At 56.5% G+C, this 20,921-nt stretch overlaps 1 protein-coding gene across 4 annotated transcripts in view; it reads left to right on the plus strand.

The window, feature by feature from the left end:
- The first annotated feature begins 3,134 nt into the window (after positions 1–3,134).
- ZMIZ1 (zinc finger MIZ-type containing 1) overlaps positions 3,135–20,921 on the plus strand; it is a 246,519-nt gene continuing 228,732 nt past the window's right edge. For all 4 annotated transcript variants that reach the window (XM_033209225.1, XM_033209230.1, XM_033209226.1 and 1 more), the window contains exon 1: positions 3,135–3,786. The gene's annotated coding sequence lies outside the window, so the exon portion shown is untranslated. The remainder of the gene's footprint in view (positions 3,787–20,921) is intronic.

Below are 20,921 nucleotides of genomic sequence, written 5' to 3' on the forward strand. Positions count from 1 at the left end.
CACCATGGACCTTACGGGGAAGAGTGGGGAAAGCAGCTTGCTTAGGGCCACACAGAGTCTATGGATGAAGACACAGAGCCAGAGCTGAGGGGACAACAGGGAACTCTGTTAATGGGGGCCTGAGTTCCCATCCTGACCAAACTTGGGCAAGTCATTCACAATTGAGTTTCCTCTGAAAGGGGGATGGTAGCAGCACCTAACTTAAAACAATGTGAGAATTCAATCAGCGAACTGAATTCTCAATACCTAGGAGGCCCCACCACAGTACTCAACACAAGTAGGCAGTAAATAAGTCATAGCTTCTTCCAAGACCCCAGAGGTATCCAATCTGCCCCATCACCTCCCTGGAAGATGAACAAAGAGAACAAGGGCCTCAGAGACCTAAGGACTGGAGCCTAGGGCAGACCCAGGGCCCTGGTGGGCTTTCTGACTTGCTGCCTTGCTTGCACAGAAGGGGAGGGTTGAAATGATCCCTGATTCCATGCTACTAAGTTGAGCCTACTTGGCTTCTCTGCCCTCTGCAGCCACTTCCTGGGTTTCAGATGTAAATACTGGCGGGAGAGTAGGGGGCTGGGATGTGGGGTGGGGGGTGGAGCTTCTGGACAGGAGACTTTGAACATGAGTGGTCACCTCCGAGGTCACCTGCATCCCCCAATTCCTGGAGGTGGGTAGGCCCTGGGTACTTATGAGGAATCTGGACAGAAAGGTTGAGAGGGCTGGGCCTCCAGACCTAGCTGGTCATTAAGGCAACAAGAACTAGTCTAATTGTTGGCTGGGCTGGATTATCGAATCCCAAGTCCTTAAATACCCAGAAACTCTCTTTTGGGATTTTGGACCTGGGTATGGGGTGGCTGCTGCCACTGCTGCAATGCTGTGGATTGCTGGGAGTGGGACAGCTGTGGCTCCAGCTACCATTCTGCAAGCTGAATTCCTACCTCCAGAGGTTTCACAGGTGGCCCTGGTGTACCTACCTGTGAACTTAGGCCACCCACAGGCTAAGGTGGAGGGGCTCCCTCCCACAGGAATGTGCTGGGACCATGACTCCCTGGTGTCCCTAGAGGTCTGGAAGTGCTTTCATACCACCCACCCTCTCCAGGGATGCTCAGCTGCCAGCTACAGGGAGGGTGGGGGTGGGAGAGCAGCAGTGATCACAGTCCATGTCCATGTGACAGGTAGGAACACTGAGGCCCCAGAGGAGTGCTTTTTCTTGCACCCAATGGCAGAGGGAGGCAGAATTTCCCCTGGGGAAAATAAAATAGCGCTCCCCCCACCCCGCCTGCGCCCCCATACACCCCGTCCCCCACGCCCGGGTGGACCTAAGCAGCAGTTTTCTGAGCTCTCAGAAATTCCAGACTGAGTTCACCGGCTGTCAGACTAGCGGAGCCTTGAGAATGAATTCAAAGCTGGCAAATTCATTTTGCCTTCTCTCCCTCGGTGGTGGAAGGAGTGATCTCTCCGGCTCTGAAGGAGTTCAAGCCGAGGTCAGCGAAGCCCTCAGAAGGATGTTCTAAAATGGGGGTGGGGGTAGAGCTCCGGCCTGCTTCCCCGGTTGGCCCAAGGTCCGCGCTGATCACCGCCCAAGAGGCCCGGGAGACCCGCAAGTCTGTGCTGCACGTCCGCACTCCCTTGCGGGCCTCGTCAATCAGGAGGCGGCTCGGGCCGGGCCTGGACATCTTTGGCCCGCCCCAGGCCCCGGGGGAGACCCCCGCCCTGGCCGCCTCCGGGTGCCCGCCCCCGGCGGTGTCATTGTTCTCTGACGTCACGCCTCCGCCCCGCCCCTCTCCCCCCCTCTTCCTCCCCCACCTCCGGCTCCCCGCGCCCGCGACTCTGCAGCCTCCGAAGCCCCGACAGTGCAAGGCTCCCCCCGCAGCCCGGCCGGGGCTGCGCCCCCTTGCGCTCTCCCCAACTTGCCTTTGTTATTCCAGCTCCCTTCCTTGCCTCGCCTCCGACACGGCGGCAGCCTGCAAAACGTGGAGCGCGGAATCACCGCCACACCTGGAATCCGAAGCCGGCTCCGCGGGCTCCCGGCCGAAGCCGCCCCCGCCTGCCGGGGAGGGGAGCGCGTGCGTGCGCGCGTGTGTGTGTCCAAAGGGGGCAGCGCGGGCGCCAATTATGATTGGGACTGATGGTGCCGAAAATCAGGGGTGGGGGGCCTTGAGGAAGGGATATGGAAGAGGAAGTGGGAGAGGAAGGCGTGTGTGTGTGTACGTGAACGTGAGGATTTAGCGCCCAGGGGAACGTTTCGTGTTTTGTTTTTTGAGTGTATGTAGTGTTGTGCACAGCGATGGGTGTAAGTGTGCAACAGCGTGTCTCTGAGCGTGCCTGCTGTGGCCGTGTAAGCGGGCATCTTAGTGAGGGAAAGTAAGCGACTGTGTGGGGGCGCGTTTGTGGTTTGGGGGGGAGCGTGTTTGCAATGCTGAGGGAGCGAACGTGTGTGCCGTTCGTGTAGGAGTTTCCGTGAGAGTGGCAGTGGACGTGAGCCAAAGTGGGCGCGTACTTGGATGCTCTCGGGGGTGGGTCGGCTAGGGGAACTCCCGCGAGTGGGTGCACCCAACTGCGCCTCGTGAGTACCTTAGCTCTCCGCTCCCTCTGGCAGTGCCCAGTCCGGGACAGAGGGCCGGGACCTAGCCTAGCAGCTCCCACATAACCCGCGCGGACAGCGCCCCGGGCGCTCCGCGCCGGGCCTAGGGGAATCCACGCGCCTCTGGGCTGTGCTTGGTGCCGCGGATCAACTGTGCGCAACTATCCCCGCTCCCTGACAGCTGTAGGGGGACCGCCCTCTAGTATCCCCCAAAGTCCTGGTGGTGGTCCTCTTCCCGTCCCACCCACCAGTCCCCGGGCTGTAGGAACAATTACAAAGTCTCCTCCAGGGGAAGGCTTTGGAGATCCAGTTAGCAACTCGCTCGCCCCCAATTAGGGTACCTGACAGCTCCCGGGGCCACGAGTGCACTCCAGGCTGGGGCGTGCCAGCGTGGGGCAGGGGCTGTCGGGTGAGCAGAGTGATTTTGGCTTCCTCCCCAAGGTAGTCGCTACCTCGGCTCAGCATTTCTCTCCCTCTCCAAACTTACTGGGGCTGGGGCCTGCAGGGGGGCTGGGAGCTGCAGGGGGAGTCAGGGAGTAGCGGAGGGAGTAGGGTAAGGAAGGAGGTGAGAGGACTGGCGGCGTAGCGGGGAACGAGGAGCCTTGAGGAGAAAAGCTGGGAGAGCGCCGAGACCGAGGAGCGGGGAAGAAAGAGAGGAAGAGAAGGGAAAGGAAAGGCGAAGGAGAGAACGAGGAGAGGCGAAAAGGAAAAGGGAAAGCGAGCGCAAAGCGCGAGCCAAGCCGAGCGGAGCAGAGTCGAGCCGAGCGTCGGAGGCGGCGCGGCGCTCCGCTCCGCCCAGACTCCGCACCGGCTTTTGTGGGCGGCCGGCGGCGCGGGGCCCTTTGGAAATAGAATAGCCAATGTAATCTGACACTTCAACTTGCTCGGCTCCGGGCGAGTTGATTCACTTACTCACCCCCTAACGCCGAGTTCCTTTTCACTGTCTGTGGACATTAAAAAAGCGAGCGGCGGCGGCGGGCGCCGGGGAGAGCGGGCGGCCGGGCGGCAGGCGGGCGAGCAGCGATCGGGCGGCTGAGCGAGCGAGCAACGCCGGCGCAGCGCGGTGACCCCAGCCGGCGCGGAGCAGGAGCCGGAGCCGAGCGGATCTCGGCGCCCTCGCTGCGCTCCTCCCGGCCCGAGCCTGCCCTACCCGGCGGTGGCGGCGGCGCGTCCTCCAGCGGCGGCGGCGGCGCTCGCAGCGCCCGGTAAGTTTGGGGCCAAAGCCAGGCGCCCGCTGACTCCGGGGCTACCTCCCGCTCCCCGGGGACTCTCGGGGTGCAAGCGTGGGGTGTTGGGTGCTGGGGCTTTTCCCTTAAAGGGTCCCCCGGGGCGGGGCGACCGGCCGGCGGCGCGGGCTCCGCTCCCCTTGGTGGCCGGGGGCGGAGGCCCAGCGGCCGGCAAGCTCCCGGCTGCGCGGAGCCGGCTTGGGCTGTGCGCGGGGGCTGGGTTTGTCAGGGTGTGCGGGGCGTAAGTGTGGTCGTGCGCGCGCGGAACCGGTGCCCGCCTCCTGCCGGCGCGCCTCCAGCCCTCGCTCCCTGCACCCGGGGGCCGGGCAGGACCGGGTATCTGAGGAGGGAGGAAAGGACCGCCTTGGTCTCCTTCGCCTCCTCTGGGGAGATGCGAACTTGTGCGCCCGTGTGTGTACAGGAACCGCTGGGGAAGGCGCCGGATTTCAGGGTGGCAAGGGGTGGTGGTGTTAAGTTGTGCGTTTGAATTTCCAGGGAAAACACACACTTTTGTAAATGGGAGGTGGGGGCGCGGTTAAGTTGTTTGTGTGGGAATTGCCCGGGGAAAGGCGGCGCGCGGTACAAACGAGGAACGCGGCGGGGTGTGTGTAGGGGTTTCTCGTAGGGCTTCGCGAGCCAAAGGGGCGCTCAGACCAGTGCCTGGACGGGGCTGCCCCGGCCAGGAGGGGAGCCCAGGGGGAAGATGTGCGTGTGTGTGTGTGCGCGCGCGTTGCAAATACGAAAGTAATTTCCCCGTGTTCTTTCTTCCTCTCCGTCTCCGGCGGCGGTGGCCCCGGGGGAGTGGGAGGCCAGCCGGGGCGGAGGTTGGGGGACCGGGGCTGGAGCCGGGGTCGTGGGGGAGGCGGGCTCTGGAAGCTTGCTTCACATTCCTGGCGTCTGGGCTGGGGAAAAAACAGTGGGGAGCGCGGCCTCGGCGTCTAGGGCGCGGGCAGCGGGCGTGCGTCGCCCCCTTGCCGGGGACATCTGTCCAGGAAGCCGGCCGGGCGGGGAGAGGGCGCGGTGCTGAGGGCAGGCTCCCCGCCCTGGAGCGGTGGGGGCACGGGCGAGGGGCGGCCGCCTTCCTGGCCATTGTGCGCCAGCAGATTTTCACGGGAGACTGCCCCGGAGCCGCCGGAGAAGGCCAGGAGCCGGCCTCAGCCCCTGGTTTAAAAGACACTCCAGGAATGTAAACAACTCGGGCGGGAGGGCTGGCGGACGGGAGCGCGCCAGGGCAGCCGTCCTGGGGCCCCCATCCCTCCCCGGGGGACAGCCCGTCGGCACTGCCGCCCTGCCCTACCCCTCTACCTGCAGCAAACTTTTTCCTCCTCTGCCTTCCCTTCCCACCTCGTCCCTCCAGCAGGTCACAGAGTGAGGGTCGCTCCCGGGTGGGCCAAGGGTGCTTGGCACTCACTCTTGCCTGACCGGGGAGGCCTGGCGGTTGGGTCCCTGCTTCGGTGCCCAGAGCCCTGGCTGCGCCTGCCGGGGAGCCGTCAGCTTCCTGGGCAGGCAGTGCCCGAGTAACTGGGGCTCTGAGCCTGCCCGCCTGCCTGCCTCCCTCCCTCCCTCCCGCTGCTCCTTCCCCCGCGCGCTCTCCCCCTTCTCCTCTTCCCTGACTGCTTTTCCAATGCCCTGACATGAGGGAGGAAGATTTAACTTGGCAGCCCAAACAAATGTTCTCTCAGAGGTCCTCCAAGAAGCTGGCGGCTGGGCTGGCGGGGTGAGGGCATGGCTCGGCCAGCCTTTCCCTCCTCTGTGCTCTGCCACGGACATTTGGAGACCTCTGGGTGGACAGCCCAGGGCATGGGAGAGTAGGGCCCAGCCCCAAAGATTTAAAAGGACAGTGGGCGGCCGCCTGTGGAAGCCCCTGGCTCCGTGCCGGGTGCAGAGCCGCTCCGAGCTGCCTCCTGGTGCCAAGGGTTTTCTGAAGGATTTTCTTGAGCAACAGTTTGTCTCCCTGCTGCAACCTGGGAATCGGGCCTGGTAGACCAGAGGGTTAACCAGTGCCGACTCCTCCTCCCTGGTGGGTGTGAGGACAGGCTGGTTACAGAGGGCAGGGCAGGAGGCCAGAGGCTGTTCCCAGAGGTGCCTGGGTTTGCTTATTACTGTTTTTGAAGGTACAGATAAAGAGGCAGGCGCTGGGACTGGAGAGCCAGCCGGGCAGCTTGGCGCTGTTGAATTCCAGCCTGCCTTCGCTGGCGCTTGTATGGTCCAGGGAGTGTGAATCTGCTGTTGAGCTATCGGGGAAGTTGAGATGAGAGAGCAGGCTCTTAGCCTTCTCAGCCCCTGCTGCTTTGTGAGGGGATCCCGAGTAGGGGAAATTCCTGGCCCCTCACTTGCTGGCTCCTGGCCCGGGTGCAGGGGCCGGGTGGGTTTGTGAATACCCCGAGCCTTGAGCTGACCTTTCCCTCTTCAAGTCGAGGATGTTGAAACACCAGCATCAAACAAAAGACACATTGAAAGCCCTATCTGCTACAGAGCACGTGTGACTTGGAGGCCCAGGGAATGCATTTGGAGGGAGATGGTGTTTTCTTCTGAGCTTTATGATTTCGGTTGGGTTTTGTTTTCTCCCAAAGGACAGAAGCGTCTCCTTGTCCCAAATCACGAGGTTATGAAATGCTGTTTTCACATATAAATCTCAAAAGTTTAGACTTCTGAGACTTGGTGGCAGTGACTGGGGGTGGGGGTGGGTGGGGGGAGGAGAAGGGAGCAGTAGGAGTGGACTCAAGAGGTGGATTTGGCATTTTGGGTAGGGCTCACTGAGAAGAGTTGGGAATAAGAAATTGCCAGACTTATGAATAAATAGCTTTGTCTATGCAGAAAAGGGTTGCTGGCTTCTTTGTGGGGACAAAATGTCCCTTTTCCCTCCTGAGGAAAGTGGGGAGGAGGGTTCTTGTTCCTCTCACAGCCAGGGGCAAAATGAAGAAAGGTCCAGAGACTGCAGGGTTTGGCGACAGAACCAGTTTCTCCCTGGCGCGCGCACACACACTCACTTCCCTAGCTACAATAACAACTCTGTCTCCATCCCTGGCCCCCATAGATATGCCTCCAACATAGGACAGGTGTCCATGCTTGACTCATTCCAAAAAATTGCAGGGGCAAGGACCCAACTGAGAAGACCTGCAAACTTCACTTTTTTTCCTGTTTCTTCCTGATAGGGGGAGGGGTGAAGGGATTTAGGAAGGAAGGCATTCTGAAGCCTGCTGCATCCTGAGAGTTTCCTCAGGAGAGTACCTGCCTATAAAACCACTGACCCTGAGGATTCAATGAGTGTCCATGACCCTGGCCTCAGGGTGAGGCATTGTTGTAAGAAATTCGGGCACCAACCAGTTAATTTCTAGAAGCTTCTGTGGGCATTTGGTCATGGGACCAAGAAGCAGGGCCTGCAGGGTTGTGGCTGGGTCCCCTACATTTTCATTCATAACTTTGCTCCCCAGGGCCCTGGCCCAGCCCCTGTCGCTGCTGCCTGGTCTTTATGAGTCTCCTTAGGTTTTGTGTGGACAACAAAGGCCAGGCTGCCACAATTACCCAGGACACCGCTGCAGCCTTGCCTGGCGACGGCTCTGACCTCTTAGCAGGACATAGTGCCCTCTGCCCATGCCCTATGGGGGAGTGCTCTTTGTCCTTAAGACTCCCCCAGGATAGGGAGGCAGCAACTCGCCTAGCTGTAAGCTCTGGGGGATTCTGAGGTTGGGCCCTACCCTTAGAGAGGATGAGGGGAGGAGACTGAGAAAAGCAGTCCTAGGCCTAGGCTCTGGGGAGAGGCCAGACCCCATCATGATTGAGAGGGTCTCCCTATTACCCAAGGAGATGGGTGAGAGGACCAAGGTGTCAGGAGGCTGTTACTTGCTATCTATGTTGGGCCAGTAACTCTCCCGTGCTGGACCTCAGTCTCCTGATCTGTAAAATGGGTCTGAGGGCAGAACTCCTCTGATCTCACATGGTTGCTGGGAGAATGAGGCAGATGTGGGCATGAGTTCCCTAGGCATGTGCCCCTTGAAGGCCTGGGAGGCTCTGTGTACAGAATGGGTAGAACATGAAAGGGGTTAGATTGCAGGTGCTGGAAGCATTTTCCTGAAGCTGCTCTCATCTAGACCTACTTCCCTGGCAGCTGATTGTCCAGCCTTGGCTTGCATGCCCCCCCAGGACAGGGTACTCATTACCTCCTGGAAGCCTCTGCCTTCAGTGGGGCAGTTGTGAGTGTTAACATGTTCTGCTGCATGCCTTCTGCAAATCCACACCTCCTGACCCCTCTCTGGGCTTGAGATGCTGGGGGCCCTCCAGACCATAGACTCCTTCTTTCCTGAATGATCGTGGGTTCAAGACCAGTGCCTAGGCAGGCCCCTAGGTAGGAGGACATGTTCAAATGGCTGCTTCTAGCCCTTATTGGGAATGACCTGTTGTGGGGGGCAGGGACGGGGGAAGGGTCTGCCTGGGGGGCTCCCTGTCATCTGCCTTTGTGTGCCAGGTTTGCCTCTGGGCACTTGCCTTGGAGCAGGGTATGAGAAGGAAGGGGGAGCATGATGAGGGGTGGGATTGGGTCAGAGGCCCAGCATGGATGCCACAGGTGTCGACTGTGAGTGTCTACCCTGTGGATAAAGACTGTGTCTTAGAGAGACCAGAACTGTGGAAGACAGTTCCTGTTCCTCAGGAGCCCACAGTCCAGTGCCAGCAGGAAGATCAGTCCAAATAAATAATTAACCACTACCAGCTGGCTGCCTGCCACGGGGCGCGTGATGACAGTAATAACCACAGCCCCTCTCCTTTGTATGGTACTTGGTGGATTTAGAAGCTTTTTCCATCTTTGTTTAACCCCAATAACAACTGTGTAAGCTAGTTACTATTTGGAATTATCCCCATTTAACAGAGCAGAAAATCAAGGTTCAGAGTGGTCAAACAACTGGTGGCAAAGTTAGGACTGAACCTCAGGCCTTACCGATACCAACCCCTGCGCTGCCTCCTTTCCAGTCCACTGAGTGAGTGCTCTAGCCAGGCTGGGACATGGTGCAGAGTCAGGATGGGCTCCAAAACTGGGTGCTGGGGGAATGAGGTGAAGGAGGAGTGCTTCTCAGGAAGGGTCACAGATGGGCCTCACCTGTCTTCCCCCTCCCATATGGCAGCACATGGTCCATGCCCCCAGCAGCTGTATCCCTTTCTTTTGGCATAGTGTCTTACAGCCAGAGCTTGCTTTGAGACACATATCCTGCCTTGACTGCCCTGGGCACATAGGTCTATACATGGGGCTTCATGCCCTTGTCTGGCTCTGGAGCAGGAGGCAGAGGTATTTCCAGCCCCCCAGGTCCCCATGAAGCCCAGTGCTCTTCTTTGGGATCCTGTGGTTTCTGTAGTCCCTCTTCAGGCTGAGTCAGTCCCAGGCTATGTGGGACACCCACTCCATGTGAGACCTTGGGTTCCTTCTGCCCCTTGTAGCCTCCACCCTTTGGCCTGGTTTTCTGTAGCTCAGCTGAGTGCCACCCTAGGACAAGGCTGTAGCTGGTGGGGTTCAGGCCAGGGAGCAGCCCGTCAGGCTGAGCTGGCACCTCCCCAGGAAGCCTGGCCCAGCCTGGCACACCTGTGCAGGTAATGACTGTGGCTTGGGAGGGCCCCAGGCCCTGCCTGTCAGGCCCAGCTGCCGGAGTTACTGGAGGATTGTGCTGGGGGAGGCTGGGGTGTCTGAGCTAATTAGATTTCTTAGATTTCAATGCTCCCCTAATCCTGTTAGCCCGGCTGTAATTGTAACCACTTGAAGGTTTCGGCTGTGGCAGGCTGTTGAGGACAGACGGTGTGGGGACTGTGCTCTGCCCCAGGCCCAGCCCCACCCCTAGACAGCCAGCTAGGGGCCTGGGGACTGCCTTCCTAGGTCTTGAGGATGGGGGCCTGAGTGATGGTGGGTGTGGTGTTTTTCTATAGACAGCATCCCGGACTGTCAGAGTGGATATAGCCCTTTGAGATTACCCAGTTCAAACCCTTCACTGTACAGATAGGGAAACCGAGGTCCACAGAGGGACAGAGACTGGCTCAGGACCTCGATGGCTGGTAGCAGTGGAGCATCAGAGACTAGTGGTCTGACTTTGGGATATTTGTCCCTAGGCACTTCAGGGAAAGTCTGGAATTTCCAGGGGCTAGTAAACCCTCCAGAGACTTCTGCCCCTAGAGATAGGGGTTGGGGAACTTCATTTGTCCCCAAGCCTGCTCCCTAGTTGGCAGTTACCTGTCTTATACTCCCCCAGCCCTGTGTGTGCGCACACCTGCACATGCATGCACACCTGCACACACATGCACACACTGGCCCTGCTGGCCAGGGCTTCTGCCAGGGCTCAGGCTGCCTGGCCCAGGGCCCTGAGACCTGAGAACTCTCTCCCTCCTCCCCAACCAGTCTTACCCAGATACTTGCCCTCTTGGAGCCTCCAATTCAATGAAGATCAGGAAATGGCCAAGCTGTTCTGATGGGGCAGTGTGTTAAAATACATACACTGTACTTTCCCCAGCTCTTTCTTCGAAAGTTCTGTTTTGGTGTCTGGCTTAAATGGAGATCTGTCCTCTCTCCCTGCAACCCATTCTTACTTCCCAGTCCTCAAGGGATGGCTGGCAGGGAGGATGGGGATGGTGTGCCCTGGAGCTTCCCACTTAGTTGCTGCCCTCCTCTTAGCTCAGGAGCTTCAGGGAGAGATCTGGAAAGCCCCTTCCACTCTGAACTTCTCTGACTCTGGGTTTTGCATTCCTAAGCTTGTAGCATAAAATGAGTGGGAACTGATTGGGTTACCTGGTCTGGCCTTTCCTTTCCTAGCCCAGGAAACTGAACCATGGAAAGAAACACTTGGTCTCATCCAAGGTCAGCAGCGAATGGGTGACCGACCTGGGCCTGGAATCCTGTCTCCGCCAGCCCATTAGCTCATGAAACATTTATTGAGTGTGTGCTGTTGGCCTGGCACAGCCCCCTTAGCCACTCTTGAGCTCATTAATAAATGCTCTTCGGCTCTGATGAGAGGCCCAGCTGAACTTTGGGGGTGGGGTTCACTTCTGAGTGTTCAGGGTGAGGATGAAGGAGGGGAAGTTTTCAGACTCCTAGATCCTCTGCAGCCAGGGGAGCATGGAACACTCCTGGTCTGGCATTAGAGCCCCCGCCCAGCACCATGTGTCTTTACAGGGTGGTTGCATTGTGAATTTGAGAGAAGTAAAATGGGGCCGGGCACGGTGGCTCACGCCTGTAATCCCAGTACTTTGGGAGGCCGAGGCGGGTGGGTCATGAGGTCAGGAGTTTGAGACCAGCCTGGCCAAAGTAGTAAAACCTACTAAATATACAAAAATTATCTGGGCATGGTGGTGTGTGCTTGTAGTCCCAGCTACTTGAGAGGCTGAGGCACAAGAATTGCTTGAACTGGTGAGGTAGAGGTTGCAGTGAGCCGAGATTGCACCACTGCACTCCAGCCTGGGCGACAGAGCAAGACTGTCTTAAAAAAAAAAAAAAAGTAAAGCAGAAACCATCTAGGGATGGTGGCTTTCCGTACCTCCCCCCTCCCCTCCCCCCCAGCCCTCCAGGAGCTGACCTTTGTCCTTTGCAGAGCAAATGGCCCACTGGCTTGGTCTTGCCTGCACTTCTCTGTGTATGGGGAAGCAGGGAGGTGGCCTTCTCACTCCGCCCTAGGATTCACCTGCTGAGAGTCACCTTCGTCAGCCTAGGTGAGAGCACACTAGGAAGAGCCAGCTGGGCTCAGGACAAGGGAGGAGATGCCAGGTGCCTGGACCTTGCCCTGTCCACAGGGCTCCCACCCAAACTCCCAACCCTACTCCCTGGTGCACCTTGACCGCAGCTGGGAAGCACAGCGCATAGCTCTAACCATTCAGCAACCTAGTCGAGGATTGGCAGGGCACAGAGACCTCTGAGAAGAGTCCTGAACACTTTCCTGGTGTGTGCAAGTGGGACGCGTGCTTACAGGGTCTCTGTCCAACCTTCTTATTTTCCATGTGGGGAAACCCAAAGCCCAGAGTGGTGGTGGGATTGGCTGTGGGTCATACAGCAGGGTGTCTCACTGAGAGTGAGGGGTTCTGTGGTCAGGGTTGGGAGGGGTGGGGTTTTCCATCAAAAAATGGTGTTCCATCGAAAAATGCTTTGGTGTTCCTGCTATTGTTTACATCCTTAAAACAACTTGCCAAAGGTCTGCCATAAATATAATAGCCAGCATTTATCGGGCAACTAATGTGTTTCATGCTTTTCCCAGGCTGCCTGGGTTCAGCTCCGCTCTTTGTGAGCTCGGTAGCTTTGGGCAAGTAATGTTTAATTTCTCTGACTTTGGTCTCCACATCTGTAAAACAGGCTTACTAGTAGTCTAGTAATAACTAACATACTACTTCCCCCATAGGTTGAGAAGATGAAGTGCGCAAAGTTCCTGGCACGTAGTAAGTGCTCAGGAAAAGGTGCCCCTAGTCATGGTTACCGCCAACGTTCCCACTGCCTTACCTCTGATTTACAGATGAGACGGTGAAGTCGATTGCCCAGGTCGTGTGGTACCTGGGGCCCAACCAAAGCGGCCTGCTGGCACTCAGGCTTCCTGATCTCCAACTCCCTGCCATTTTCCACATTCTCGTGCAGCACAAAGGGCTGGACTGTCATCTTTGAGAGGCCCCCAGTCATAACCCAAGTACACTATAAGGGCAGCCTGTTCCCCTTGGAAAGGTGTTCCAGAGGGAGGTGTTGCATCTGGGCTTCTGTCTGAGAAGCTTATTTTTTTTCATGTGTAAACTGAGGCTCATAATAACAATACCTCCTTTTTGGACTCTTCCTGTGTGAAGGGAAGGAGGCCACAGGGGGACTGGGCTTGTCAATTGTACCCTATTATGCAGAATCGCTGTGAATGGTAACTGACTGGAACTTCTGGCCAGTCACTCACCCCTCCGAGCCTCAGTTTCCTCATCTGAAGACCATGAGCTGAAACAACATAATCTGTTCCCAAAGTGGCTTTTCAGGTCCACCAGTCCCCAAAGGCAGAAGGGAGGGCAGCAGAGCACCCCCCACCTCCCCAAGAAATTGTCAAACCTATTTGCCTGGAGGAGATGGCTCGGAGTAAATAGTTTGCCTCACCCAGCCTTTCCCCAGACTACAGAGACCAACCCACCCCCAACTTTTTTTTTTTTTTTTTGGAGTGCAGTGGTGCAATCTCAGCTCACTGCAACCTCTGCCTCCTGGACTCAGGTGATTTTCCCACCTCATCCTCCCGAGTAGCTGGTTCTACAGGCATGTGTACCCATGCCCCGCTAATTTTTGTATATTTTTTTTTTTTTTTTTGCATATGGGGTTTCACCATGTTGCCCAGGCTGATCTTGAACTGCTGCGCTCAAGCAATCCACCTGCATCTGCCTCCCATAGTGCTGGGATTAGAGGTGTGAGCACCGTGCCTAGCCCCACCCTTTTTTTTCATGCAAAACAACTGCGGAAAAGACCAATAGACCGTTTTGGGAAATGTGTGCAGGAGTAAACAGTCACTTTCAGCTCCGGCAGCAGGTGGGTTACCTGCTGAAGAGCCACCTTTCCAGGGGAGCCTTTCACGGAGGAGAGGAGGGGACAGTGTCTGCACAGGAGAAGTCTTCCCCTCAGTCTGCTTTCTCGGCCTTTCCACCTCTTTTTGACCCACCCTCCAGCCTACACATGTCTATCACTTTTGCTGGCCTCCTTGTCTTTTCTTTTTTTGTTACCAGACCACAAATCTGTATGTGGTTGGGCAGTCCCGAAAGCAAGGCCAACTTGGCAGAGGGGTGGGGCCTCTGCCATGTCCTTAGAGATAGGGCCCAGAGTATTGCTGGCTGTCAGAACTAGAAGGGGTTTGTTTCACCCATGGGGGATGTGAGCCCCCAGAACCTGTGGGCAAGCCTTTGCAAATGTGCACTTTCCTGAAGAGGTGGTCTGAAGTCTTATTTCAGATCCTTTAGTCAATGCGGACATCCGGAAACAGTGTCAGAACTATGGCCTTAATCCAAGGGTCTACAGTCCCTGGCCCTTGAATGGAGTGGAACTGTCATGCTGCCTTTCTCCCTCTCCTTCCATTCCAACTCAGTTGTGACTCTTGTAGATATGAATACATTTGTGTTCACACCCCCTGCTTCTAATCCAGCTTGACATTTTCCTGGCAAGGGAACTGTGGCGAAGGGATATGAAGGGACTTGACCAAGGCCACAAGGCCTGGCACTGGGGCCAGGGCGTGGAGGGGCGTCCAGGGGATGATGAGTGAGTGGCAGGCAGGCATGGCCTTCTGCAGCAGCTGACTTCACTGTGAAGCCATCCTGTCTTGTCCTCTGTGAGACCTACCGGGGGTGTTGGGATTCAGTGTCCCAGAAAGAGCTGGCACTGGGGTGAAGGAAGTTCCCGCCCAGTCCCTCTTCTAGGAAGGCTGGGCAGGACTGGTTTAGGAGTTGCCTCCTCTGGGTCAGGAGGTCAGCTTCTGCTCTGCAGGCTGCATTTTGTGGGTCCCGCCTAGGTTCATGGTTCCTCTTCGGGATTGTGGGGACCACTGGCACTTACATTGAGGGGCATACAGTGTCTTCAGAACGCCTGGCTGGTGTAAGCTGGTTAGGAGCAGTTAGCTGGGGTTGTTGTGCTGTTGGTGGGGAAAGGCAGCCTGGGGCCTCCCGAGAGCCGCCAGCAGAGCCACTGTGTAATTGTGCATGAGTCACTGCCTCCCTGCTCGCAGTCTTCATGTTCCTGCTTTCCTGAGATCCTGAGAAGTGGGCTTTGTGGTAGTCGGGAGTGAGTAAGGGGATTCCTTGGCTGTCCACCTCTCTGCCTTGTGTGCCTGGCATACTTGAGCTCCACAAACTCCTTGACTCTCCACCTCTCTGTCCTGCGTGCCTGGCATACCTGAGCTTCACAAACTCTACGCGCCTCAGATCCTGGGTGAAAAGCAGAAAGCTCAGGTGTGATTTTTTTTTTTTTTTTGAGACCGAGTCTCGCTTTGTCACCCAGGCTGGAGTTCAGTGGATCTCGGCTCACTGCAGCCTCTGCCTCCCGGGTTCAAGTGATTCTCTTGCCTTAGCCTCCTGAGTAGCTGAGACTACAGGCGCCCGCACCACCACGCCCAGCTGATTTTTGTATTTTTAGTAAAGACGGGGTTTTGCCATGTTGGCCAGGCTGGACTTGAACTCCTGACCTCAGGTGATGCGCCTGCCTCGGCCTCCCAAAGTGCTGGGATTATTAGATGTGAGTCACTGCGCCAGGCCTCAGGTGTGATTTCTTGTTTGGTGTTTGGCGATGGGGCTGTGAAGCTGTGAGTTTGTCGTCAGTTTATCTCCTGCAAAAGGATGGCCTTCTGATTCCTCCCACTCGGCCTGGGTTGACACCTGCATTTCTGCCTGTGCTTCATCTGCAGGGCTGACCCCTTTAGGCAGAAGGAGTGGGTCTGCATTGGGGGTTGGAATCCTCATGGGCCTCAGAAATCTCAGGGCCTCCTGCCTTGTGGATGGCCTCCCTTCTAGCCAGCTCCCCAGAGGGGTCTGGGCAGCTCTGCTCCACCGAAAGGCTTTGGATGCTCCTATTTCTGGTAATCCTGGCACCTTTGATTTCCAAGACCATTAGGGACCTTGGCAGCCACCTCATCTGATGCCTGCCATATGGATGACTTATGTCCCATAGAGCACCTTCCCATGTGGGCTTGCATGCCTCCCCAGACAGGCGGCTCCCTGCCTCCCCAGCACCTCCTTCCATCTAGAAAGTTCCACATCGTATGGAACCCAGAATGATACCTCTCCCCTAGCTCTCTTCCAGGACCTTGCAGAATGTGGTGAATTTGGTTCTCAGGAAGTCTCTTCCATTCTCTACCTCAGAGATTGTATCCTCGGAGACTTCTCTCTAGGCTGAATCTAAGGCTGGAGAAGGCAGAGTGGGCTTCCTGGGAAGGTGGCCTTGTTATATCCCCTGGGCCTTATTATCTCTACCTCTGGTAAGAGCCTGGGCAGCTTGGAGACCTCAGGTCTGACCTGGAAATAGCCTAGTCCAGGTTGTAAGACATGGCAGTAGGCTGGGGAGGCCACAACAGTGGCTCATTGGGGCCCTAGGGGAAGAAAGGGGTCAGACATTCCAGGAGGCTGAGACGGCAGTCTGTTTTCCTAGCCTCTTGCAGCATACTTGCCTGCCACTGCAGCTGGAGCCCCATCGCTGGAGGTAGCCAGGTACTGTGAGTAGCGGCTTCCTCCCCTATCGACCAGCACCCAGCTCCTCGCTGAGCTCCTCTCTGCCTGGCCCTGCCCCCTGCCACTTAGGCTCATCTTGCCTAAGTGTCTGCAGGCCCCTGAGACCTGGGCTCTGTGCAAGGAATGCTGGATTTAGAGGCAGAACTTCTGGCCTCCTCCTGCCAGTGTCACTGGGGGCTGTCGCATGAGTCCGAGGGGAAGGCCAGCACCTTGCATGCTGTCCAATATCAGTGCATTGGGGACTGTAATGTTTCATTACCATGTGCAGTGATGGTAATGGCAGCACAGAAAGACCTTGGAGACCATCCAGGCCAACCTTCTCATTTAGATGCTGAGTCGAACCCTAGAGGGGACAAGGTCACACGACAAGTTCCTGGCAGAGCTGGAACTAAAATCCAGGTGTCCCCACCATCTATCCAGTGCCCAGCCCCGCCTGTTACTCCACAGAAACCCTTTGCTGGAGTGAGGCACAGGAGAGGCACTCCATGGACGTAGCAGTGGCTCTGGCCTGGCCCAGGACTCACCTTCCACATTTTGCAAAGCGGCTGTGCCCACCAGAAACGCTGGGCCTGGGGGCAGGCCACGCGGTCCCTGTGGTCTTGGTAAGACAACTGGCTCCTCTAGCCTGGGGGCCGCTTGCCCTATAGCAGGACACTTTCTCTTACTTCCTGGCTCGTACAGGGCTGCCTTGCATTCCGCCTTGGGTGGCAACAGGGTCCCCAGGAGCCCACCTGAGACTCTTTGCCCCGCTTTCTGGCTCATCAGGCTCATTTGGTGGCCTGGACCATGGCTTGAATTTATGGTCTGAGATCCAGCCTGGTGTGATCCCTTCCAGGCCCCTGAAGACCCAAAGATGCCCAAACTATTGGAGCAGGAGGGACCTGGGCAGCCAGTCTACTTAATCCCCTTATCCCATTTCCCAGATTAGAGCACTGAGGCCAGAGAGGGAAGGAATCCAGCTGCAGAGCTGCAGGCAGAATCCCATGTCCTCCCAGCCTCACTGGCCTGACCTCCCCCTGCTTTACCCTTTGCGCTTGAGGCTCTCCTTGGCCTACCTAGGCTTTGTGTGGAGTGAAGGACGATAGGGGACAATGGGCAGAGTAGCAACTGCGGCTTTTCCCTCAGGGCTCCTCTGGGACTCTGCCAGTCCCTGCATCCCTTCCAGTTCTGGGGAGCCTGTGCACTGGGAGGGTCCTGCTGGTGGGGCCTCGTGCCAGCCTGAGAACAAGGCTTCCTGACTGGGCTTGAGCCCCCAGCACTTTGGCCCTGGGGAGGGCAGAGTCTGGGGTCCTTTTTTGCCTCCCCTCACCCAGCTCCCCAAGGAAGGTGGATTCACGTATCCTTCGTCAAGTTTATCAAACACCTACTATGTGCCACGCACTCTTCCAGGCCCTGGGGATACACTGGTGAACCTGACAGGGGCCCTGCTTACATTCTAGTAGGCGAGACAGTCAGCAGGTCAACAACTTAATGCGTGATGTCATGCTGAGTTATAATCAGTGCTTTGAAGAAAAATAAACCAGGATAAGGTGATACAGGGACATGAGTGGGTGATGGGGCTTCTTTAGATGGGGTGGTCAGGGAAGGCTTCTCTGAAGAGGCTGCATTTGAGCAGGTACCTCAGGGAGACAGGGAAGTGAACTCCATGAACATTTGGGAGAAGAGCTCTCCAGGCAGTGGGAACAGCTTGTGCAAAGGCCCTGTGACAGATGCATGTTTGGCATGCTCTGGGAAAAGCAGGGAGGCCAGTGTGGCTAGATGGAGTGAGGGAAGGAGAGAGTGGGGAGGAAGGCAACAGAGTGATCAGGGAACAGGTGATAAGGGACAGAGAGCCTTATCAAGCACAGGAAGGGCTTCTGACTTCATGCTCAGTGATTTGGAAGTCACTGAAGGATTTTAAGTAAAGGACTGAGGCTATCAGATGTGTCCTCTAAGATCTCTGGCCGGTGAGCTGAGAATAGACTGAAGGGACAAGGGTGGCCACAAGGATCATCTGGGCAGCATTTACAGGAACCCAGGAAAGGATGCTGGTGGCTTGGACCAGAGTGTTCAGTGGAGGTAGTGAGAGAAGGTCAGCTCCTGAATGTATTTTAAAGATTGACTGAGGCTGTGGCCAGGAGCCCATTGGGAATGCCTGTCCACCTCCGTGAAACAGGCTGAGGGGTTGCGGCTAGAGAACTGGCTCAAGTCTCTGTGTCCTGGGAGTCTGAACCCTTCTCCTTTTGTGCTTGTCACCTCCTGTGCCTCAGCCACTCTGTCATAAAGTGCCCATTTAACAATTGGAAAAATAGAGGCATAGTGAGTGTTCCTGATACCCTCGTCTACCCTTGGAATTCTGATTCTGCATTTGGTCTCTCTCCTCCCCTCCGGCTGATTCCCTGGCATTCATCCCCTGCATGTTCATACCCTCCACTCTATTCACCATAGTTTCCCAACACGTTAGTCATCCTCTATCCTGAGACCTTTGCATATGCCAATTCCTCCACCTCCACTTTTCAGTCAGGTGAACTCCTACCCATCCTTAAGAGCCCAGCTCAAAAGCTGCCATCTTTGAATTCTCTCCACGGACGCTCTCAGACACTGAGAATTTCTCCTCCACTGAAAATTCTACTCCTCTCCCTCCCACACTCTATTGCAAGGGATCAACTGCATGGGGCTGGGTCTGTGCCTTCCTTCACACCTCCTTTTTCTGCTCTGTGTCCTCACAGCCTGGCCCAGGGTCAGTACAGAGGAGGGAACAAAAACATTTCAGTGTATTCCTGGAGCAGTAGTTGGTTACTATGGAAACAAGGAAGTGTTGCAACTTCCTGAACTTGAGGTTGGGGTCAAAGAGGGCAGCTCTGTCTTGGCCACACGGGATCAACCCAAGATGGCCATCCTGAGGTTCTTATTAATTCAAAGTCACTTTGGACAGGCTCTTTCCCATCCCCGAGCCTTAGCTTACCCCATCAGTAAGATGCAGGTATTGGATTGCTTGGCTGTCTGCTCTAACATTCTGTATCCCTGTGCCTCCAATTCTTCCATATGAACACAGGCGGGTCCTTTGCCCTCTTCGAGCCTCAGTTTCCCTATTTTGTTGACCTCTCTCCAAGAACATAGCTGCCTGAGTCAAGCAACTCCAGAATCTTAGGGTCAGCAGCTGGGTTGGCCGTTGATAATTGAACTGGGATCCTTGTGACTTGCAGAGGCCCAAAGAGGGAAGTCCTGCTTTCCAGGGTGGCGGGGTGGGGGTGGGGGAATGAGGCAGCAGGAGAGTGCGTTGGTAGGGATAATCCAGGCTGGCTCACTCTGGCCTGAACCTGCACAGGCCCCCAGCTCTCCTTTCTTCACCTTGAAGGTGGCAGGAGCTAGTGCTTGCCAGGGGCCCTTGGCTCTGCTGGACGCTGCCTGCTCTGCATTCTGGTGCTGTGCCACATAGACCCCGGCCTGTGCTCTGAGGGCCACAGGTCCTGGGGTGGCCCCAGAGGCTGCCGGCTGCCTGCTGCCTGTGGTGGCGGGGCTGAGTGGGTGGGCAGCATGTTCTCATTGTGTCTCTTCTCTCTCCACTTCATTGCTCAGAAGCCAAGAGTTAGCCAAGCATAAAACCGCAGCCTGGCTGCTGGCACCCTCCTCTGCAACCCTGCAACACCTGGGCAAGCTGGTTCTGGGGACTCAGCACCCGCCGCCAGGGCTCAGATGTAGCCTCCTCAAGCTGGGGGTGGGGATCAAGGGGCCAACATGCCCAGCATGGCGCCAGGCCCGCAGTTGAGTTCCCACCTGCCATTTGCACGTACCATTGGGCAGAGTGGGCAGAGGCCTCAGCCCGTGTAACACCCCACCCTGACTCCTGCCTGGCACTCAGGTGCCGTCTGGCCCACACCAGAGCCAGAAAGAGTGACCTGGGATGAGAGGCCCTCCATGGCTCCCTGGGCCTGCCTGCTCATCTGTAAAATGTGCAGAGGGTTCCCGCCTCCTAGGGCCACCAGGAGAGGAGGCAGAGGAAGGCAGCTTGTGATCTCCAGAGCCCAATAAACACACTTGTTAGGATTACCAGCAGCAGGCAACAGGCTTCAGCCCAAGAGATGCCCCTGTGAACCTCTTTTTCAGGAAGCGAAAGCCCCAAACCTTTTTAGAATGACACTCTTATTCTGGGAATGAAAAGTGCCTCTCCCTCTGTTTCTGAGCTGTGCCCAGTGGCCAGGGACCTGAGTAACCATCACGATGTGACTTTCCCCCCTACCACTGCTCCCTGGCTTTCTAGGGTTGGAGTTGGATGAAACCCCTGGGGCAGCATTGGACACTGGAAGGGCCCTGTTAAGGGAGAGGATACCCACTGCTCATCTCTGCCACCCATCAGCTTCCTAACCCTGACAAGCCGTTGTCTCTCTGCCCTCTGTGCATTGAGGCCCCTTCTAGCTGGGACTCTCCTTTGGAGCCTATTGGAGCATTTTTGCCTCCAGGATAGGTGAGGCTCCCTACACCAGACCCCCAAGATGCAATGTGGGTCTCACCTCAACTCACAAAATTCTCACTTCTGTTAAAAAAAAGGCCTTGCCGTGATTGACAGGGATTTACACTTCATCGTGTGGACAGTGACAGAATGCGTCTCCCCGCCCCTCCTCACCCGGCAAACTTTGGTTTTGTCATTACCTCCTCCCAGGGGCCTCTTAGGCATTCTCCTCTGAACTCCCTCAGCCCTCTGCCTTTTCTTTCTGCTAGTACCAGCTGGGTCAGACAAGACCTGGAGCAGAGAAGGTGCCCAGTAAAGCCTGATGAGTTCTTGAATGATCAAGTGAAAGCCCTCAGGTACCAATACTTCAGTTGGCCAGAAAGCCCAGTTTTCTCAGATTTTACTCAGTTATGTTTGCTTGTTCAGCGTATAGAATCCTTTTTATTTTTATTACTTCATTTTATTTTGCAGAAACTGGGTCTCAGTCTGTCACCTAGGCTTGAGTACAGTG

The sequence above is a fragment of the Trachypithecus francoisi genome, unplaced genomic scaffold (assembly GCF_009764315.1).
Source record: "Trachypithecus francoisi isolate TF-2019V2 unplaced genomic scaffold, Tfra_2.0 Lachesis_group9, whole genome shotgun sequence".
Lineage (NCBI taxonomy): Eukaryota > Metazoa > Chordata > Mammalia > Primates > Cercopithecidae > Trachypithecus > Trachypithecus francoisi.